This window comes from Vicugna pacos, chromosome 20, assembly GCF_048564905.1.
Source record: "Vicugna pacos chromosome 20, VicPac4, whole genome shotgun sequence".
Lineage (NCBI taxonomy): Eukaryota > Metazoa > Chordata > Mammalia > Artiodactyla > Camelidae > Vicugna > Vicugna pacos.
Window position 1 is genome coordinate 34,666,534 of NC_133006.1, and position 23,583 is coordinate 34,690,116.

The 23,583-nt window shown below is 43.3% G+C and overlaps 1 long non-coding RNA gene across 4 annotated transcripts in view; it reads left to right on the forward strand.

Annotated features, from left to right (window-relative positions):
* Positions 1 to 23,583, forward strand: part of LOC116284461 (uncharacterized) — a 319,987-nt gene that overhangs the window by 267,762 nt on the left and 28,642 nt on the right. For 3 of the 4 annotated variants that reach the window (XR_012062354.1, XR_012062356.1, XR_012062357.1), the window contains 2 exons: positions 3,988 to 4,084; positions 20,414 to 20,568. This is a non-coding gene — a long non-coding RNA (uncharacterized lncRNA). Of the gene's footprint in view, positions 1 to 3,987; positions 4,085 to 20,413; positions 20,569 to 23,583 lie in introns of those variants that run through there. The other variant, XR_012062355.1, reaches the window with a different exon arrangement.

Genomic DNA, 23,583 nt, shown 5'->3' on the forward strand with positions numbered 1-23,583 from the left:
CATAGTAGAAGAGTTAAGTCAGAGTAATTTTTCTTTTATTTGAATTCAGCCACAGGTGGTTCTAGAACTTACCTTCTACAGGTCCTGAGTGCTTACAGACCCAAGCCCTGGGAGGCCACTGGCCACCATCCTCAGGCTGCTGCCCTCTGACTTTCTTCAGCAAAGATGCTTCTTGCTTCTTCTTGTGTCTCAGCAACGTCCCCCTGTCTTTTCTACTGGAAACTCTCTTTCTCAGTGGCTGTTCCTTCCCACTTTCTCCTCCCTCCCCTCAGCAGGTATTTTAAAGGGTCTAATTCTGGCCCAGAATTAAGTCCAACAGGAGATACCCAATCAGACCAGTTCCCTATGTGCCATTTGAGGTGACAGGTTAGCAACAGGGAACAACCAGAGAACAATCATGAATCATCACACTCTGGGGTATTAACTGTAAGTGCAACTGGCCTTCAAAAGTAGGGGAGCGACATGTGGTCCCAGAGGTGTGAGAAGAGACACCCGCCCTGCTGTGTGACCCCCTGGCACCCTGACCTTCATTCACCATGGCATTTAATACACTCTGACAGCTACTTTCAACTGTGGATTTTCCCTGTTAGACAGTGAACTCCCCCAGTGAAAAGTATCTGCCCCTTTCACTCATCCCTTTCCAGAGCCAAGTGCAGTTCCTGGCCCAGGTAGGTGCTCAAAACCCACATACTGAGTAAGTTTATTAACTCATCTTCTCAGGGAAGGGGTCCAAGGGTGAGGAGAGTCAGCTCTTTTGCTTTTAGAGTAACAATCCATTAGAATAGAACTTGTTGAGAAGTAGTGAACACACTTTAAATTGATCCAGATTTTAGCAAATAGAACTGAGAAAAAAGTGTGTGGGGAGTAGGGAGGAGTGGGTGGGTTAACAGAAATACTGAGACAGTAAAGTAATAGTAGTAAAGGATCTTAAAATTCTACATAATTAAAAATTACATTTCATATTATTCTTCTTCTCAAGTTAATTTATTGAAATACCACAGATTGAGTGTATGAATCACAAAATATCTAGAGTACATATACCTTGATGCATTTTCATATTGGGAACAAACTTGGGGACAGCCCCCAGATCAAGAAATAACATTGCCAGTATACCAGAATCCCCCTATGTGCACCCCCAGACTCCTCTACAAAGACAGCTCTTATCCTGACTTCCATTCCTATAGTTTCGCCTGTTTTGAACATTATGTAAGTGAAATCATACAATATAACTTCTTCAAACTTAACTTCTTTTCTTCCATGCTATTTTATCTAGCAGTCGTGCATTCCTTTTCGTGGCTGTATAGCTTTCCATTGTATGACTATGCCACTGTTCAGTTGTCTACCTAATTGTTTTTTTCCCCTAGTTTTTTCACATTAATGATAGTGCTATTATACACTTTCTTCAGTGTCTCCTGGTGCCTGTATATTGGGTATATATGCTTAGGAGTACAAATACAGGGTTGTTGGGAACGTGCATTCTCAGCTTCGGTAGACACTGCTGTTTTCTGATTGGTTATACAATTGCACACCCACCAGCATTCAGTGAAAGTTCCCGTTTTCCATTTTCTGACCAGCAATTTAATATCGCCATCTTTTTAATTTAGCCAGGGGTGTGTAATGGCATCATTTTTGGCTTTGATTTGCAATTTTGCTGACATCTGATGGAGTCAAACACTTTTTATATGCCTGCTGGTCATTTGGGTATCCTCTTTTATGAAGTGTCTGTTCATGTCTCTGTATGTTATTTTGCATATATTTTTGGCATGTAGTATTTGTTCATTTTAAAGGGACTTCAGACATTCTGACTTTGGCTTTCTTACTTAAAAAATGTGTCTTTTATAGCACTAGAGCCCATTCTTCAGATGAATTCTTAGGGAGAAGATTAACATGCAAACTAGGTCAAACTAGAGAAGTTCTCATAGAAGGAAGGTGAAGGAAATCAGTTCCTCTCCCACCCATGACCTCTAATATATTCCAGTGACCCTTAAAATACTGCCTTATGGCAAAGACAGTTTTTAAGAACCAAGATAATAAGTGAGCCAATAAAAGTCCTCATAAGTGGTTTATGGAAGATTTGCTAACACTAAACAGTAAAGATAACAGGAGAAATAAGAATACGAAATGCATTTTCACAACTTGAATGGATTTTAATGGACATTATACTATTAATTTCCATTTCTGCTCTCTTGCTCAATGGAGACTTTGCATGATCTCTTCTCCCCACAGTTACAAGATGCTTTCAGATTTACTTTGATTCATTGCAGAACACATGCACACCAAGAGACAGTGTGTGTGTGTATGTGTGTGCACATGTGCATGCATGGGTACTTGCACACTCCTTTCTTCCAGATGCTCAATGCTCTTCTGATTTTATCACTTAGATTTGGTTATTCCCATGTCCTCAATCCAGCCTTGCTCTCATAGATACCAAAGTACTTGGATTTCTCAAATGGAAAAATTTTGTGGTAAGCTTTATTTAACACAGCTGGGTAGGCATTTTTTTTTTTTTTTTTTTTTTTGCTGTCTCCAGTGCCAGAGCCCAACACTCTCACACTGAGGAACATTCCACTAGTCCCTTTAATGCTCACCTTGGCTCCCCGCCCCACCGGACCCTAGAGGGCAATGCAGGCACCCTGTCTTCCTCCCCCCCTTTATCTCTCCCAGAGCTTCATGCCCAAACTTCCATTTCTTTGCTGCCATCTGTTTTACCTCCCTTTTCTTTTTCCCAGTCCCCAGTTTCCTTTTTAAAAATTATCCCCAACAGGAGAGACTCGCAATCTGTAGATAGAAAAATCTAAAAGAAATATGGAAATAAATTTGCATACAATGGAATTTGGCAAAATGAAGGAACTCAAAGGGAGGGAAGGATTATTATTGTCTTTTCAAACGTGAGCCGTGAGGTTTTAGGGTAGTTTTCGGTAGCACACTTGGTGAAAGGTTCTTTAAAGATTTGAGTCATAATATATTTCCTTTAAGGGTATTAATATATTTCTTCTATTTGTGGTAAGATAGCATATCTATCTTTGTTTTTAGGTGGATAAAAGTTCCCTTTAAATATGTAAGTTTAAAAAATGAGTATGTTTCTCTGGCAAAACTTGTGAATTAGTGACATTTGGGAAAATTGGATGAGTCATGCTCAGCAAATCGAAAGAGTAATTTTATTAGAGGACTCCCTTCTCCCATCAGATCTAGGTAAGCAGAAGTGAGTACACAGGATCTTGAATTCTGCTCCTTCCGCGTACTAATGAGCGTTAGGATTAAAAAGCAATAATGAACAGTCTGTAGTAATGGTTTTCAAGGTAGAGTCGATGCATCCCTGGGAATTTGCATGACACTTTCAATGTGTCCATGAAGTCAAAAGCATTTTCACAATCATACTAAGATGTTACTTGCTCTTTGTAATATATTGACATTTGCACTGTTGATGCAAAAACAATGGCTGGTAAAATATTGGCGTCTTCAGAAGATTCCCAGGCGGTGGTACCAGACATGATTTCTAGTGACTTGTGAAAATGTAGACAACTTTGGGTGAAACCGATAGTTAAGCCAGAAACAGAGACTATAAATGTTGACTCAGAAATAAGGAAATACAGTGAAAGACATGGATCGTCTCCCTCTTCACAGCATCTTGTGGTGAGAGCCTCCAGGATGGCCTCGGGTGCGCCTCACCTCCTGACTTTCACCCCATGTGTAATCTCCTGTTGAGGATGTGCTGGACCTAGCGACACGCCTCTAATGAACAGAATACAGCAAAGGGGATGGGATGTCACTATTGAGGTTAAATTACAAAAGACTGTGACATGTGTATTGCTCGCCCTCTCTTTCTCCCATTGACTGGTTCTGAGGGAAGCCAGCGGCCGTGTTGTTAGCTGCCCTGTGAGAGACCCATGTGGGAAGGTATTGGTAGGTACCCAGCTTAGAACCCTTGAGAAATTCAATCCTGTCAGTAGTCATGAGTGAGCTTAGAAAGGTATTTTCCTTTTCCAGAGTCTTCAGATCCCTGACTGACACACCTTGATCGCTGCGTTGTGCGAGGCACGGGGGCCCAGCTAAGCTACATCTGGATTTCTGACCCACGGAAACTGTGAGTTAATAAGTGCTTGTTGTTTTAAGCTGCTAAATTATGGGGTAAGTTGTTCCACAGCAGTTAATAACGCATGCATGTGTGCGTATTCATGCAAAACTTGCATATGATTTCAAGAGACTTTGAGAAATCCCTGAAGCCCATTGATGTGTGCTGTGTGGCTCTTGTTAAGAACCCCAGCTCTAGGAAGACATTAAAGGAAAAGACAGCAAAAGAAGAAAGAAAATAAGAACAGCAGAGTAAGTAGTGGAAGGGAAAATCTAGAGAGTATAATTAGAGCTGGTATATCAGGGAGGTGAAGCAAGAACCCAATGCCTTAATGGGAAGAAGATTTCACTAAAACTTTTCAGGAGGACAGATCCCTGAGGATAGCAGCCAAATTGGTGAGAAACACTTCCATCATGAAATCAAATTGGCTGGGTATGTAACCAAAAGAAGAAAAGACCAATGTTCTGTATTTAGATTTGTGGGAAGAACGTTTTCAACCCAGTCTGGTAGGTAGGAGAAGTGTTGAGTAACAACTGAGGATCCTAAAATTGGGATCTGTGGCCTAAAAAAAATGTACACGTTGCAGAAAGAACTCTAAGTTACCGAAGATCTCGTGATGGCCCGTGTCATTTCAAAGTACAGAGGTTGAGCTGGCCTCAGGCATGACTGGATCCAAGGGTTTAGATGATGCATCGTGTCTCTCTGCTTATCTTTTTGGTGGACCTTCAAATAGCCAAGGGTTGGAGGTGAGGTGGGCAAGTCTGCAGAGGGAGCTCTAAGCCGCAGACAGGGGCACGCCAAGAAAAAGATGGTCTTCCCTCAGTGTCCACATATAAAATACACAGACAGTCTCTGATGGTTGTGCTTGGGAAGCCATTCTCTCCCCAGGTACCCCAGCAATCTGTGGAATGGCGGAAAGATAATTACCTGAAAAAAAAAAAGAGGGTGCTTTTGTCAGAAAAGGAGAAATAGTGTGGGGCAGATAATATGACATACATCTGCCATGGTGAGTGACAACAACCAGAGGCTGGGAGGATTGTTTAATATTTAAAGTTATGCCAGCACGGTACAATAACCTGAGACTTCGCGCAGCTGTGTAGTGCTTGTGTCTCAGCAGTCCCTCATTACAGGAAATTCGGGTTGTGTATTTGGAATTGACTTGGAATGATGGAGGCTAATGAATGGAGTTCTGGCAGGGGTGGCACCGGAGAAGGGGCTTGGGGATGAAACCATGCATTCAGAGGCTCAGAAATATAAGGGAAAATTCAGTCCTCTCCCCTTCTTGTGCGTCAGCATCTGTTGTTTTTCTTCTGGAACAAAGTGGCTTGCAGAGCCCATCTCCGTTTGAGTGAAAACTGAACAACCACTGCAGCAAACGCCGAGCCGCCAGATGCTCGGCCCTGTGGCTCAGAGGAATTTCTGCCCCTCTCTGAAGTCCCCGGGTGATGCCTTGGCTCATCTAGGGGCTCCAAATATTTTTGAAATTAAGAATTTGATTCCAAATGGCAGAGATTTAATTCCAGAATACACAGAAAGAGATAATGCCAACTATTCAATTTAGATATTCTTAGGCTGTAAATAAAGACTTAATGGTTGAGTAAATTAAGAATCACTGTTAAAAAATGACAGTTCATCTGAGACCAACAGGAATGTGGAACTTGGCAGGAGAGATCTCTTTGGTGGGCCATCTTTTTCCCCCAGTTTTCCTGCAAAAAAGTGTCACAGTGGGGTTTGGTTGGACATGAGAAAACTAAATAATTTGCTAAACAATCAACATATGATAGGTAACACATTCCTAACCTCTGTACAAAGTTTTTCAAATTTTAATTACCACCATTGTGACATGTGGGCCATACAAATATTAATAGCCTAAAAAAATTATATTGTATTGAATTTGCTTACTTTAAGAAGTGAAAATACAATTTTTAATTAGAAAGACACACTCTTGGTTACATTCTGTGCCCCTGTTCTAAGGCCGGTCCCTTCAGTAAGTACGTGACATTTTCTTACTAGCCCGGTATATGGGTGCACTGCCTTTTCCTTGACAGCTGTGGCACATTGTAGCGACCCAGCGTTTTATTTATCCTCTCAACGCTTGAACTCAGTGGAAGCCCACGGTGTATGCCTGATCCAAACTCAAGGGGTCGAATTGTGGTATTTCCTACTTGATGTGTTTATTTTGAGAATCACATCAGGATATTAATGAGGTTCTTTGTTTAAGCTCTGCCCTTTCTCCAATATCTACGTGCTATACTCTGTTTTTGTGTTTTCACCAACAGTCTACCCAGACTCATATTTTATAGCTCACAAGTCAGTATTTGGGATACCCACCGTTTTCATTCCAGGCGCTGCCTGACATTTTCCATGCATGAATATTCCCAAAATTACCAAAAAAAGAGGTCAAAGAAATGGAAGAGAGAATTTTTTTTCAGTGCAGGAAATTACAGGAGGGATTTCCTTCAGCTCTTCTAGAATACTTCCTCTGATCTCTGGAAATTACTGCCTCGGAGTCTGTCCAGTGCTGACTTCTGGGAAGGAGAGTAAAGAAACATTCACATGGCCCCCACATACCCTTTTGCTGGCTTTTCTGGCAGTTAATTTTGGCTCAGTAATGATTTGTTGAGTCAAGGATGTGCCACCGCAGTGCCCGGCACTGAAGACACAGGTGCAGGTCCTGCTTTCTGGAACCTCATGGTCTGTAGAACCAACATGAAGGGAAGAGGCCAAGGGAGCTAGCACGTATGGACTGTCTGACTCTAGGAAGACTTGGTCTCAAGCCCTCACAGGTATCACTTCGTATCACCTTTAGAACTATGACCTTGGACGCTACTGTCCTCTGGAAGTTCAGAGACGTCAAATATTGTCCAGGCCACACATGTTGTCAATTCGGATTTAAGCAAGATTTGATCCCATGCTTACTTTTACTGTTTTATACTATTCTTTGCTCCAGTGCTGTTCCGTTCGCCCTGTAATTAAGTTCTAGGAATCCCATTTCTCTCTCACTACTTAAATCTAAAGCTGATAATGTTAGAATGGTTGGAAAAACATGCTTTCTTAGAGCCTAAGAACTGATCTATCCTTATAGGTTGTGAATTTCAAATCTCAAGTGAACCTTTTGGGATCTGAGTTCATTTAAAACTGAGTTTCTGTTTCTTAGAAAAAAATATAATGATCACATGCCTGCATGTTGTGGCTTCTTAGCAAAATGTCTTTTTTAAAGGAGATTATGATGAGATTGAAAGCGCTTGTGAGGCAATAAATATCTTTTTTTTTTTTCAAGGTAACATTTGGAAGCATAGAGTCAGGAATTAAGGGCCTAGTTGCTGGAAATATTTTCAATATATTCCACAAATCTTAAATCACATCTGGGTTTGCCCAGCATTATCAGCAGAATCTTCATTCCAGCCTGGTTTATCCAATAAGATTTTGTCAAATTAAAGGGCTCAATCACATGCCTTAGAATTAGCATCATAGAAACGTTTCATAGATTGAGGTAGGCAAGCCGATGTAGTACAGTATTTTGAAGAGTTCATATAAGGCACTGTTTGGTTTGAATACAGATTAATCAGCAATTTGTGTTATAAACACAAACTTAACATTCATTATTTGAACACACAGGAATAATTGTATGAGTACAAGTATGTAGCATGATGGGCAATTGGGCTATTTCATGAATAATATATTAGTGGGTGTTTAGTTTTATTTATCGTTCAAGCCTAGGGATATTGGTCTGCTTCTCTGGGTCAGCCTGCAGCTGGGACACACCTGTAACTGCCACAGTCGATGAGAAGTGTGTCCAGGCTGCACAGTGCAGCCTGTGTGTGTTTAAGGAGTCTGGTGACATCACGTCAGCCTCATTCTCCAGAAGGCTCGGGAACCCGTGAAACAGCACAGCCTCCCAGCCTAGTAAATGCAGACCTGCTGCAAAGTTTTCTGTCTCTGGGTCTGATTTCAAGGTGAGCCAGGTTGGAGAATTCAAGGGGAGATTATAGATTTTTTTTTTTGCTTCCTACATTGGTTGATTAGCCCCATATGTGGTGTGTGATTAATGCCTGAGAGCTGTAATTAGCAATGGCTAATCGGGCCCACATACACCAGGATATTGATTCCTGCCTCCAGAAAACTGTTCTAATTGTGCTCCTTATCATTAGCGCATAGTTGGTGAATTGAAAGGATACTTTATATGCGAAGGCTACTCCATTATGACAGCTTCGGAATGGGGTGGAGGTGGGAGTGGAGGTGAGTCTAGAAACTGCCATCCAGTAGTGTCAGGAAAAACATCATGTTTTATCTCTTTCAGACTGTTTTGATCCCCAGAGGGGGAAAAGCCATAAATATTCAGGATGAAATTTTCTTTTTAACTTTTCCAAAAGGGGAAAACTGGCATAAGGCTCAGCGGTGTCTTTTGGACCCCAGAGTGGGTGGAAGAAAAGCAGAGGCTTTGCTGGGGTCTCCTGGTTCCCGGGACAGGTGTCTATCGATCTGCGCCCGCCTTCCTGCCACTCTCAAAATGACAGCTCTTGTACTACAGTAATTAAGGCACCTCCACTTCTCCCTTTGCTGCTCTCTGGTTTCCAGGGATTGTAATGAAAAACATACCTCCCCCCAAAGGCAATAATATTCATAATATTGGCATGGCACTAAAAATGTACTCAGAAAACATAGCTCAACTTACACGGGTTTTCTTCTCTTCTCTAAAAATTGCAAACTCCTATTTTTCAGTGGTGCTGTTAAATCATCACTACCTAAAGCACCATCTAATAAAGATGTGTCTCCTTTGTCTCTCTAAACATAGCACTCGTCTTTTTTTTTTTTTCCCTGAAAATATTGACATCTAAAAATCTGATCATTTGGAAATTTTCTCTGGAAAAGCCCAAAGGGCCTATAACTCGAGCCACCGTGGAATAATCCTCTGATAGCCGTGTCTGCTTAGTGCCACCCTGGAGCGAGTGTTACCCGCTGCTGCCTCTGTGCCATCATTCTCACTAGCATCTGTTCCTGTGGGAGCACTTATCACACTGTATTGCAATTATTTGTTTATCTGTCTGTCTCTCCCGCTAGGCTGAAAAGTCCTGGAGGGCAGAGGCTCTATCTGATTCACTGGTGCAAAAACTGAATGTCTTAGGTGCTTGTTACCAAGTGGTGAGGTCACCTTTCTATTAATACTGTAGATTACAGTGGGTAGGAGTCCTGCCTCGTTGGGAGCGGCCTCACCCCTTCATCTGATGTCCCCGGCCACTCCAGAGCTCTCGGAGCATCTTCACGTGTCCTGGGCTCCAGGCACTCAGCAGAGATGATGCTGTGACACTGCCTGTCTCCCTTTCGTCAGGACCTCCTCTGTGTTCTGGCTGCCATCTCCCAACAGGTCAGGCCCACCCCCTCCCCTTGGGACAGTGCTGCTGCCACTATTGTGGCATGGAGTGGGGTGGTGCAGTGGTAAGGCTTTCTTTCCCTAAATGGAGGATATTATGGCAGAAATGAGGGGGAGAGTGGTATAAAATGGAAACAAATTTGGAGAGTCAGGTGGGACTAGGTAATGTAGAGACTTGTAGACATGGAAAGGAGTTTGGTTTTTAGTACAAATGCTGTGAGAGATAAAAGAGGGCCATAAGTTGATAAATTTTATTTAAAAGATTGCTGAAAGACTAGTGGAGTGGTGTAGCAATATGTTTTCTTTCTCTCTTTCTTCTTTAGTTTAGCAATATGTTAAGCAGAGATAGTCTTGTGGGATGGTGGTGGAAGTAGAGATGAAACAGGGTGTGTGTGTGTTGGAGACGGAACTGATGCAACTTTCTGATCAGTTATGAATGCAGAAGAAAAGGGAAGAATTTAATTTGACTCCCAGTTTTCAATTGAGCTAATGAGTGGTAAAGGGATCATTTCCTTAGGAGGGGGATATTGGCGAAGAAATAAGTTTGGCGCAAATCAAAGGTTCTTTTTTGTTTGTTTTTTTGCGGGGGGGTAGGCAATTACTTTTTTTTTTTTTTAATTTTTAAATGGAGGTACTAGGGATTGAACCCAGGGCCTCATGCATGCTAAGCACAGCATTTTGCCGCTGAGCTGTACCCTTCCCCTGAAGGGCTCTTTTCAGACCTTCAGTTTGAGATGCCTATGTGGCCATGTTGAGAAGGCAGCGGTTAGGCAGGTTTTGAGTTTAAGGAAATGGTAAGGTTAGAGATGTAAATTTAGGAGTCATCAAAACCTAGGTGGTAGTGAAAGCCCCCGTATCGGGGGAGATTGCAGAGGGAGAAGGTGCAGCCGCAGAGGAGAAGAAGCTCTGCAGCCAGGTCCCGGCGTAACTGAGCTTGGGTGGAGGTTGAGGGCCAGAAGAGAAGCTTGAACAAGACCATCTAGTGACGTGGAAGGAGAGCCAAGGAAGAGTGACATTTTAGAACCCATGAGAGGAGAGAACTACAAGAGAGGGGAAGTCCTGAAGTGGAATGTTGGAACCTTGAATAAGAAAACAGAGAAATGTACATTGTCCTCCTCTTCACTCTGGCTTGGGACTGCTTCCCAAGCTGTCACTTTTATGTCTTAAGGTGGCAGGAGTAGACCCAGCAGGGCGGGCACATTGGAACGCAGCATTCTAGCACTGATGAGTTTCCCAAGGTGTGTTTTATTTGGTCTTATACAACACAGTGTGCAGGACACCCGCATCCTAGTACAGCCTGCACCACAAAGAGCCCTGTTCACAGTCCTCCGCCTGTATCCTAATGCTAGGATCATGCCTGGACGTCCTCTCCTGAAGAGAAACAAAGACTCATTGGCACAGGGTACACCAGATCTGTATAGAGAAAAGGCATATTCCTGCCACTCAAGTCTCTTTTAAAAAAATGAAAAGAACAATCACAAAAGAAAAAAATCAACAAAAGCTTTGGCTCAACCAGAGGTAAAAATTTACAATTAGAGAAGGCTTTTGTTCTTATTCTAAAACGTGGTATTACTGTCATTTCACAGCTTTAGTGCTGAATAATGGATGGGTGTTTGCTTTGCATTTGGGTAATTAAAGAGTCCCCCCTGGTTGTTTATTCCAAACATGGAAACAGTTGGACCCAAAGGTGACTGAATTCAGGTCTCCGACTCTTCTGCTGAGTTTCAAAATGACAGTTTCTGCAGCTTCAAGCCAAGTTATTTTATCAAGGCCTAAGATAGCGCCTGGAGTCTGTTATGTGAGCAGTTGCTCTTTGTGCGTGAATGAATGAATGAGGAGGCCCAGTGATAAAAGTGGGAAAAACACTTGATTTAATTAGAAGATCTGGATTTGTGGGAAGGTCATTTTATACTCTCTGCACCTGAACTTTCTCAAATGTGCCACCTTAAAACCCAGGAGTTTTAAAGTGATGTGCTGAAAAAGCACAGTTCAACAGGCAAACGTAATTAAAACAAATTCTATTAATTTCTCACATCTCTCAGATGAGGTCAAAGGAGCTCCAGATACGCTGTCCGTAAATATCCCTCTTCCCTCACACACCACAGCTGCTCCGGTGTCTCTCTCCTTAGCATCTTCCTCCCCCAAGGGTTTCTCTTCCATCCTCCTAACTGGAGCTGCTGAGACTTTTTCACCCCACCTTGCCTATCCCCAGCACTTCAGTGTGTACCTCTTTCCTGAAGCGATGCTACATCTTTAAGAGGGGAAAGGAAAGCGAATTGGGGCTTATATACGTAGGGCTATCTTTGGTGATCTGGAAGAAGAGGTAAGTCCTCGATGATTCTCGCATTAGTAATACTTGCACCATCACATATGCAAAATGAGAAAAATAATGCCTGCTCTCCAGCGTTGTTGAGAAGATTAAATAAGTGCATGTAATTGTAAACTCCCCACTGATATATGGGGTCCTGATTGTCTGTGATGAGTAAGTATTTTTAATATTCTAAGTGCAACTTCTTTGATCTTATTCTCACAAAAGGTAAGGTTTATCTTTACAATAAACATGCATCTGCTTTCCTTAAAGAAATAAGTTCCTAAATAAATAAAAAGCAAGTTGATGCCCTTATAAAAAGGAGCCAATACAAGAAATATCTAGAAGTAGCTTTAGTTGCATTGTTAAGAGGTTTTTTAGTGTCGGCCATGTACATAGCACACTTCAGAGTAGTGGATGTCTGTGCTTTTACCATCCATTTAAAAATAATTTCAATTACCGTGTGAATTTGTTGTGTATACCATCAATGAGCTACTGGTTTAAAAGGACCAGATTCAAGAATCATTTATTGAGTAGAACTTCAGTGATAAAAATCTAGAAATGCTATTTTTTTCCCATTCAAAATGAGAAGTATGTTCGTTTTTAAATCACTATTTCATGAGTATTGTTGATTCTCATAATAGACAGAACAGAAAATATGGTCAGTTCTGTATTATTTCTCTATTGTTGCACAACATATTCCTTTAAAACATAGGGAGTTAAAACAACAGACATTTGCTAACCCACAGTGGGTCAGGTATGTGGGAGTGGCTAAGCTGGGTGGTTCTGGCTTGGAGTCTCCTACGGGGTTGCCATAGCAACTGTCAACCGAGGTTTCTTTCATCTGAAGACTTGACTGGGGCTGGAGGGTCTGCTTACTCTCACATGGCTGTTAGCACGAGGCCTTAGTTTCTCACAAGTTGACCTCTCCATGGACTGCTTCAGTGACCTCAGGACATGGCAGCTGGTTTCTTCCAGAGGGAGTGATCAGAGAGGAAGAAAAAAGCCATAGTGCCTTTTATGTCCTAATCTTGGAGGTCATACACTGTCACTTCTTCCACATTCTATTGGCGAGAATTAAGTTGCTGAGTACAGCTCACACTTAAGGGGAGGAGAATTAGACTCCACTTTTTAAAGGGAAGAGTACCAAAGAAATTTGTGGACAGAGTGTAAAACCGACACAAATTCTTTGTCATGCATTTCATTTTTTATTGTTTATATTCGAAACAAAATACGAGTTTTTCACAATAGGGGTAACTACTTACATGATTGGATTCTCAGAACACAGTACATAAATCTTTTTATTGGTTATGGAGAAATTGAGTTCAGAAGCATAAGGTATAGGAAAGCTCAGTGTCCAAATCTAGATTTGGATCCAGATTTTCTGACATATAATTCCATGTGCAGTCAGATCACATCTAAATAATGATAGCAAAAAACAAGGCTCTTTTGCTATCCTGTAATTTACTATTCCAACTTTTGGCTACTTGCATGATCTCAAACATCTGGATTTAAATTGGAAACATTTCATCAAAAATCCAGATGTTTCCAAATATAGTTTTAAAAAAAAAAAGAAAAGAAAAGCTACCCAAGCCCCTTGGAGAATGAGTAATTTTGTGTATTGAATGGCCATCTTGTTAAAGACTTAACTCCCCACCCCAACGTGTATTAGTCTATGTGGAAAGTTTCTAATGTAATCAAATGTTAAACTGGAAGTTTGGACCGAAGCAAAAGATATCATAGGTATCAGATAACAAAGCGAGGTGTGTGACAGGGCACTGAGATACAAATGTGGAAAGAAAGAATCTGGAAGCTTTTGCACAACATTTGTGCGCTTCCAGAATCCTCCCACCCAGGTCGTGATTAAGTCAGGGGTATCTTATAAGGAGGATTTTAGAATAAGGTAACCAAAGCCCCCAAATCAAGGAAGAACTTCCATGGAATCACTGAGTGTTGTTAAGTGTCTGCTGCTAGCAGAAGTCACAAGGAACTGGTCCCTATCTCCTGACTGTAAGACTTCACCTGAGAGGACCAGAACAGTCCTGGAGATTTCCTGAAGTTTCATCCAGGAACAGTGAAATCATTACCCCGCAGAGCAGGTTTAAAGGGATGGTAGGAAATAAAAAATAAAGAAGCTTTTGTAATTAACTACCCCTCATGCATCTTCTGTGTTTAACATAAGGTTCCATTCAACTATATCACAGGCTTTTTCTGCCTTTTAAACAAAGCATGTTGAGTTGTTAAGAAAGGGTTTAGTTTCAGTGTTATCTTGATTAATGCAATAATGAAAGAAACTTGGACTTGTATACTACAGTATCTTCAAAGAAATCAATACAATGGCATCTCCAAGGTTGATGGAGATATATAGAGGTATTTACCCCAAACTCATAATTCTTATACATTTGTTTCCAACTTTCCTGCCGCCTCTCTTGGTTGCTATATTGTCAGTTGTCACTTCTCACTGCTTTCTGTATGCTTCTCTTTCTAGTCCCTTCTCTTCTACTAAGTGATGGTGGTGCTCAGCAAAGTTCTACATAGAGAAAGTTGAGGAGAACTGACTTATGATAAAAGATTCAACTTATACATTAGGTGAACAATAAAGGCATGGTACACATTAGATGTTCACTGATACTAAGTATTTGCTGCATAAATTTGCCTTTATTTCTAGGAAGATTTTTCTCTACATATTTTTTTATTGATTAATTGATTCAGCAAGTGTAGACTGAGTGCCTACTCTGTGCCAGAAACTGTGCTTGTATCACTCAGCACTAACGTGGAGTGAGTTAGTCAGCTGCTTCCAGTCAAGTTCCCGTGTTCAGTGCTAAACGTTGTGCTCTGTAACTTGGACCAAGAAATGGATATTCCATGTCTTTTGAGAATGGCAGCTCTCGTATGCCACTTAAACAGATGAAGAAGTGATGGATTTAGCACCAGATGGGGAATGAATTCTAATCCCTCAAAAGGCAGAGAATTTGCCATGTGGTCTATTAGTAATACAACTAAACACTTTACTTAAATATGATGTTTTAATTCCCCTGGTTACTTTAGTAACTATCTTTATGTTGTACTTTCACAACAACCTTCTGAGCACGGTGGACAGCCAGTCTGAACTCTGTCAGAAGAGAGGTTGAAGGTCCTAGTGGCTCATGGCTAGTGGCTGAGCAGGACTAGAGCCCATCTTTAGTCTTTGAAATCAAGTCTTTTCCCTGCTAAATCAGGGCTCTGGGCTCCATTTCTTTGTAGCTTGATTTCTCCTTCTGTAGTATTGGGCTGATTTTGATGCAGTTCAGATTAAATATTTGGAGATGTGATTGGACATCCTGGCAGGTAGCAAAATGGTTTCCCCAGAGCTTGAAAGGTGTCATCAGAATATCTGTTTGTAGTCTATGCATTTCTGACGTGCTCTGCTTAATAAAGGGGTTGAGATACCAGAAATGGAATTGGAGCTCAAGAGTGGTTTTCATGCACTGAGTCCTTGGTATAGGGTCCCCAGAAGCAAACCTCTGTCCTTGACATGTGAAGAAGCTGAGGGAGAGGTCTGTGGCCAAAGGCTAGATGAGGAGTTATTCCTCACCACTGGGTGCCCAGAGGGGCCTCTGCACAGGCGACAGGGAAGGCGTGCAGCTGGTGGGGTCCCAGGGAGTCCTGACTTCCACAGCTTTACCTGCCCCAGCTTCCACAGCAGAGGGAAGCCCACGGAAGGGAGAATTTCCTAAATAAATTGTAGCCCATCCAGACAATGGAATTCTCCAGTGCTAAAAAGAAATGAGCTATCAAGCCATGAGAAGACCCGAAGGAAACTTAAACGCATATTATGAAGTGAAAGAAGCAAATCCGGAAAGGTTCCATGCTGTGTGAGTCCAACTATATGATATTCTGGAAAAGGCAAAACTATGGAGGGAGTAAAAAGATGACTGGTTGCCAGGGGTTGGAGGAGGGGTGGGGGGAGACATGAATAGGCAGAGAACTAAGGATTTTTAGGGCAGTGAGAACACTCTGTATGATACTATAGTGGTGGATACACGTCTTCATACTTTGTCCAAACCCTGGACTGTACCACACCAAGAGTGGACCGCAGTGTAAACTATGGACATATGAACCATGGTGATACTGATGTGTCAGTGTAGGTTCCTCAGTTGTAACAAATGTCCCACTCTGGTCCTACCCTGGTGGGGATGCTCATAATGGCGGGGAGTTATGCATGCGTGGGGGCAGAGGATAGATGGGGAACCTCTGTACCCTCCTCTCAATTGTCCTCTGACCCTGAAACTGCTCTAAAAATACAAACTCTTTCAAGGAGAGAGAGAGAGAGATAGTTTGCCTGCCCCAGTGGTGCTCCTCACTTTCAGAAGCTTGGATTCTGCCCACAGAGCTGTCGGGCTCCCCTTTCTGGTCAGCACAGGAGGAGCAAGCCATTGAGACTGAAACACATTTAGGGTTTGCAGCCAACTCCAGCATTCCCCTCATTGCACATATTGTGTCAGGACAATGGTCTGATCAAACGTTTCCTAATTTCATTGTGGATTTCCTCTCTAATGAGCCTCTTTCTCCCAGCTCTAAATAAAGAAGATGCTAAAAACGTGACATACACTACAGATGGGTCACCCACATCTGGGCTTTTCATTTTAAAAGGCGGGTATGGGGGTGGGGAGGACAGTCAAGCAAGACGTGGCTGGCTTTTCTTGTAAAATGGGTGAGTGGGAGTAGGGGGCAGAGAGATGGGGGAGCGAGACCGAATCATCCACCATTGTTATTGAATGGCAGACGCATCCATTGGGACAAATTACAATGACGATCCTAGTCCATAACTGACTCAAAGCTTGAGAGCTCCTCTCTATGCCAAGTTGTCAAATCTGGGCACCTGGGTTGCACCTATGAAGTCGGCATTTACCAAAGAAACCATGTGCAGGTGGGTATTTGCATGTGAAAACCGGGTAATCATGTGCGTGTGAGCAGGAGCTTCTGCAAACAGTTCTTAGCCTCTCCTCGCGATGTGGAGAGCAGTTTCTGGGCCTTTGGAAAATTGGCCTTCAATTTGCTGGTGCAGATTTGAGTTCTGTTCGTGTGAGATGCGTGCACAGGTTTCAGAGAAGTAGCTCCGATGCGCCGTTACGAATGTGCTGGCCATCTGTGACGTGCCCAGCACTGTCACATAGTCAGAGCTCAGATGGTGCCATCAAGTGGACTTGGATTCCACCTCCTGCTGTGGGCATCCTCCAGGGCGACGCGGCAGGAAAGGGTGGAGTTTGTTTGAGGAGCTGCAAACAACCAGATGCGTGTGAGCGCTGGGTGTGCGTGAGACCTGTTGGTCTCTAAGGAAACTGAGACTTGGGGGTGTGATGTTCAATCTGTGACGGAGCAAGATTTGAACCAGGACTGTCCCTGTGAACTGTCCTACACTCGGCCATCTCCCGAGGGCACTCAGGGAGCACTTGGTGAAAGCAGAGGGGACCCCAGGACAGCGATGTCCATCTGGTCGTCACTCTTCTGTGCGCGAGTTTCCCTCCTCTGCTGGTGAGCCACACGGGGTCCTGGGAGAGGAGCGCCTCCAGCCCAGGTTAGAGCGCATGCGCAGTTTCCGCAGCCCGGGCCCCCCGTGCTCCGCAAGGAGGGCCCCACAAGCCCCGCGATGCCCCGGCGGGTCTGTCACTCTCCTCCCTCAGGTTCCACGGTGCCCGTGGCTGACCCCTCTGTCTGCGGTGCTCCTGCGTTTCTCCTCACTCATGTGTGTTCTGCGCTGCCTTCAGGCTCAGGTCAAGGTGCACCTCTTCCTGAAAAAACTTCCCCAGGGGGATGTACTAGTCGTATCTGTTGTTTGGATGAGGAGCTGGGTCACCGACAGGTTGAGAAGCTAATCAAAAATCACAGCATCAGCATGTGACAGAGCTGCGGTTTGAACACTTGGCAGCCCGGCTCCCACAACCAGTGCTCCGAACCTTTACACCATGCAGCTGCCCAGTTAGAACAGTCTATCTTTTATATATAAAGAAAGTCTCCAGGGCCCCCTTGTAGTCTTAGAACCTGTGTGGAGCTGGACGTTCAGTGTAGTCGGCGAATTTTCCGTGAAGATGAGGAGTGTGTTCTGGCCCTGCACGGATCACCACCAGCCTTAGGTTTAACGTGCGTTTTGATGGTTTTACAGCAGCAGAGGAATGCGGTCAGCACCTGGGAGGGGTGAGGGACTGTGGGTCTTGCAGCATTTTTATGCCACCAACGGGCTTCAGACAATCTACCAGCCAAAAGCAGTTCTCATCAGAGGAGCAGGAAGACCCAAGGGGGAAGTGATAGTAATCAAGCTGTGCTGTGAGGGACGCTGCAGAACCATGTGTTCTGTTGTCAGTTCTGGTGGAACTCCACAATGTATTTTCGATCGCAGCTCTGGGTTTCTCCTAAAATCCCGTTCAGCTCCCCCTGGTCTCCTTTTTCCTCCGTCTGCAGAGGCTCCAGGAAATCAGTCCGCTTCCCTCTCCTTCAGAAGCTGCCACCATCTTTTGGTGTCTGTTTCCTTAATACCTTCCAAAGACAAACACAAAAGACCTTTTTCTCTTAGGGCTTTTACTGCTGATCGCAAAGGGAAAACAGCATCAGAAAGATGACAAAGATGGAGAAGCAGTAAATAGTTCAGCATCTTACAAAGTTCTTCTTGTCTTGTTCCCTTGTATATGGTTTTAAGCTCCCTCTGGGATCATGAGTGGAAGCCTCGAAGGTATTTTGTCCTCTTCTGAGTGGACTCACTGAATCATCCCACTGTCTTCTGATTCCTCCTTTAGCCACGTTTCCTTCCCTCGGTTCGATCCCAGACTGAACATGCAGCCTGTCTCTTGGTTTCCAGTAGGTATGTGACTTTTCTGAAGACGTCTAGAGTGAGTTATGATGACTGATGTAATTGACTGTTGCCTCTCTGGGTCTTTTCCTGAACTCACACAAGGCCCTCAAGGGCAGGAACTGTCCTTCTGCTCTTCTGTCTCCCTGCAAGTTGATGGGTTTATTGCCCAGACCTTGTTGTCTACACAGCAAAGTAGACATAGTTTATGGCTTGACTTGGGACGTTGCCATTGAAAGGTGCCTAATTGTCTGGTAATAAATTAACACTTTTATCCTTATTGTGACCCAGGGGCCTTTAGAGAGATGTATTTTTGTATTTTAAAATCATCTAATAGATGTTAGCAAATACAGGAATAGGCAAGTGGCTGGGACAAGTGTCTGCTTGGAAATGGCAAACTAGGATCTGCTGGCTTGAGTAATGAAATGAGGAATTCCTAGAATCAAAGGAGACCTGGAGACGGGTGTGGAGGTCCAGAAAGAGGACATCCAAATGTTTTTTATTGTATTTCCACAGTTGGATGTTCTTTGATGATTTGGTGCCAGAAAAGCAGAGAGACTCAGCTGAAAAGAGGCAAGAAAGAAGAAAGTAGGGTCAGAGAAGTGGGAGAAGGGGCAGCCAGATCTGAGAGGCAGGGTTAGAGACCGAGTACCACACGTGGGTTGGGAAAGGCAGGATTTACTGAGATAAGAGAGAGGGAGAATGACTATACTATGACCAGAGACTAAAGTGAAAGCCAAGAGCTGTGTGAAGCAAACATGGAATAGCATCCCCAAGATTTGCTCTGCCCTCCATCTGGGTGGCCTTTTCCCCATTCCCCTGTCTGCACTCCCTCAGGCAGTCATGAGTGATGAGGCCACCAACGGAAGCGTGAGTCTTCGAAACCTCAGTATTGTTACCCTCTTTTTCCAGCTAAGCAACTTCTTCATGATATGGGGCTGGGGGTTGTAGGCACCGTTCCCAGCAGACCACCATGAGTCTCTCATGGAAGAGGATGCTCTGGCAAGATGCAAGATTTAGAGCACATTACGATAATAATGATCAGCATCTTGGCAATCATGGAAGATCGCACATAGAAGACACTAAAAATCTTATGGGGCTGGTGATTCATTTTATGGGAATCTGGCATTGATTCAGAAGATAGTGCTTCTGAGCATTTAGCAATGAATTCCAAGACTTATTTCAACAATTGAAAAATGCATCTCTCCTCTAAAACGATACCGATACTGCATTTACAGGACGACAACAACAAACAACAACAACAATGTCAACTCGTAATTTGAAGGTGAATTTCTTAAAGTAATCTGCTCAGCACGGAGTCTTCAGTGAAGGAAGTGCCTTAACGTCATCTATTATACAGATGATAATGCAGTAATGCGATACTACAAGAGCCACTTTGTGGATTTGTCATTAGTTACATTAGCTGTCCAATAAGTATATGTAAAACTAGTTAAGTATTTCTCCAGTGCCCTTCTCCTTAAGACAGTCCATATTTTAAATTGGTCCAGTTCTGCTTCTTTAGTATCAACCCTCTCTCTCTCCATTCACCATACGTCAACATACATCCTCCTCTTATCCTCTGAATTTAATCATGTGTCTGATATTTACTACTGGATAACAAGTTACTACAGAAGTTAGTGCCATAATATAATAAATATTTATTTTCTCACAGTTTTCATGAGTCAGGGATTTGGGGGTTGTGGCTCAAGATCTCTCATAAAGTTGTAGTAATCTGATCTGATTTCAGATCTGATTTCAAGATCCCTCACGTGGACGGTTCAGTTGATGTTGGTTGTTGGACAGAGCTCTTAGTTCTTTCCCATTTGGACCTTCCTCCAGGTTCCTTCGAGTCTTCATGACATGACAAGTGGCTTCCCCAAGCGTGGGCCAGCTAAGAAAGTACAGCAGAAACTCTTCTGTGACCTAACCTCAGAAGTCACACACCATTGCTTCTAGTACTCCCTAGTCATTAGAAGCGAATCACAGAAGGGAAACAATTGGGCCTTTATGAGAAGAGGAATGTACAAGAACTTGTGGACATATTTTAAACCATCACAGATCCTTCATAATTTATAAATTAAATAATATTTGACTATATTACAATGGGTATTGTATTAGTTTTGTACGGTTGCTGTAACAAATTACTGCAAACTTAGTGGCTTAAAACAACACAAATTTCTTTTCTGATAGTTCTGGAGGTCAGAAGTCTGAAATGGGTCCTCCTGGGCTAAATGCAAGGTGTTGGCAGGACTACCTTCCTTCTGGAGGCTGTAGGGAAGAATATGTTTCTCATCTCTTCCACCTTTCAGAAGCTGCCTAGGGACCTCAGCTTGGAGCCCCTTCAGATCTTCCAAGCCAGCAATGGCAGGTTGAGTTTTTCTTGTAGTGGATCACCCTGACCTCTGCTTTCAACATCATATCTCCTCTGACTCTGACCCTTTGGCCTCCTTTCCCACCTGTGATTACGTTGGGCCCAGCCAGATCCTCCAGGATCTTCTCTATATCTCAGGATTAACTTGATCACATCTGCAAATTCCTTTTGCCATGCTGACAGCACCCACAAGTTCTAAGAATTAGGACTTGAACATCTTTGGTGGCCATTATCCTACCTACCACAGCTTTGTAAATGTTGTTCGCTGCTTTACACTGCAGTGTATGTTGTAGTGAATCATCATTATATTTCCTTTCTATACAACTTTTAAAATTTTGTTTGGAGCTAATAATTGCCTTTTTTTCCCCAGTTGCTTATTTTTAAAAATGTATCTGTCGTGAATTCATCCCTGTCTGATGGAGCTGATCATCTTCTCCTAGTTCCTGAACATGCCAACTACTCTTCATCTTTCTTTTCCTGGCACCATCCTCATGAGCATGCTGTCTTCTCCAGTGTGGGACTTTGCTCTTTGGGGGACTGCCTAGATATTTTCTGACACTTCCTTCGCTATTATCCTGGGATTTCTGCCCTCCCCGCCCTTTTTGGTTCTAGAGTCTCTGTTTCTAGGATCCCGGATCTTTTGTTTCTTTGATTGACTCCCCCATGTTACTGAGTCCCGTCTTTCAGTGGACTCTTGAGCAAGAGTACGTGGAGGGGCTCTGGGGGTTCTCCAGCTGTCCCTCCAGGGCACCCCTCCCGCTCTGGGCCCTGGGGGACTGGCATTCATGGAGGCTGCGTCAGTGGGCTCCTTGCCTTCTGGCTGCCCATCGATGTTGGTCAGTGGGAGGTAGGGAGGTTGAGTGGGAGGAAGAGGAAGTAGGGTACTTGTTCTTTATCTCACTTCTCTTTGAGCTGTGGGTTGGTAGTGGCCAAGCTTCTGGCAGGTGGCTGTCTCCTCGAGCTGTAGCTCTCTGCAGTTTGGGGAACTTAGCTTTGTAACAGCTCCCTGCTCTGACCAGCTTCAGTGTACCTCTCCATTCATTCCTGTTGTATTCCCTTGACCTTGACCATGTTTGTAAATAGTGAATCCTCCTCAGTCTAAGTAAGCCTTCTGTTTTCCACACTGACTGACACAAGGAGTCTATTTTTGATCCATTGCAAATCTGAAAGTGTCCTTATTCTACCCTCACCCTTGGGTATAGAATTTTAGGTGAAAAGTCATTTTTCCTTAGCACTTTAAAGGTGTTACTCTGTCTTCTAGCTCTCAGTGTCACTTTTGATGGTGCTAGTATGGTCCTGACACCCGATCCTTCGTGTGGGACTTATTTTTGCTCTCAGGAAGACTGAGGAGTCTTCTCTTTATCTCCAGTGTTCAAAATTTCATGATGGTGTGCCTTGGAATATGCCTATTTTTGCCTCACTCGTAGTGCTGTACACTCAGTAGCCCCTTTCAATCTGGAAAGTTCTGAGAATTTCACTTTATTTTTTCTTTGATAATTTTCTTCCTCCCCCTATTTTCTAGTTCTCTTTTTCTGGAAGTCCTTTTAGTTGAAAGATAGGTTCATTATCTTAAGTTTTCTCTCTTATTTTTTCACTCTTTTTTGTTTGGCATTTCCAAGAGACTTTACCGTCTAACCCATTTCATTTTATTTGCCTATCATATTTTTATACTTTCTTGTTTTTCTTTCATAGATGCAACTTACTTTATATCATCTCCTTTTGCCTCTCATGGTTGGGACTTTCCTCAAATTTTTGGTCATTCAGATTTGCCTTCTATGTTTAAGGATGAGTTACCAAATTTCTGATAGAAAACTCTGTTTGCATGAGTGGAACTTGTTAACTGCTGGGTTTCACTTCAGGTGATGAACACATGTCAGTCTCTGTAGGTCTTTTCTCAGCCTGGTCAGTTTTCTCAGAGAGGGATTCTCTCATCCAGTGCTGTCCCGCTTGTGCGGGGATGAAGTGTTCAGGATCGAAGCTGTTCAGTATGGTAGCCTTTAGCCCCATGTGGCTATTCAGTGCTAGCGATGTGGCTAGTATGGCTGAAAAAGTGAGGTTTTAATTTTGTTTGATTTTACTTAATTTAAACTTAAATAGTCACTTGTGGCTAGTGGCTGCCATATAGACAGCTCAACTGTGACCTTCTACCGTGGCTGCCAATCTCCTACCTACCAAGCTGGAGGAAAAGTTGGGGATCTCATTGTTCAGGGTACAGACTTTCACCTAAATTTCCTTCTTGCAGTAAGGCTCTCCGTCTGCCCTCAGCTGTTTGTAGTCCACAGTCTTATCTCTTTGAAGCTCTTAAACTTCCAGTCTCCTGAGGGAATGGGGAGGGACAGTCATCTGGCCACATGGGGACAGAATCTGGGGATCTAGGTGCTACCTACAAAGCCTTTCAACCAGTCCTTTTATTTTCCTTGCCTTCTGGGGGACCTGTCACTCAAACAGTTAGGTTTTTCCAGGAGTCCTGAGGTTGGATTTTGTGGCTCTCTGCTGCAGGTTTATGTTCCAGCTTTCCCCAGGCTGCTAAGTCAGCTGCCGTCTACCTGCCAGCTCTCAGTTTTTGTTTTTGACATCAATTGTGCGCTGTCATCTGCTCTCCAAGTCTCTTTGGCCATGTGGGTTCGAGCCACTTTTC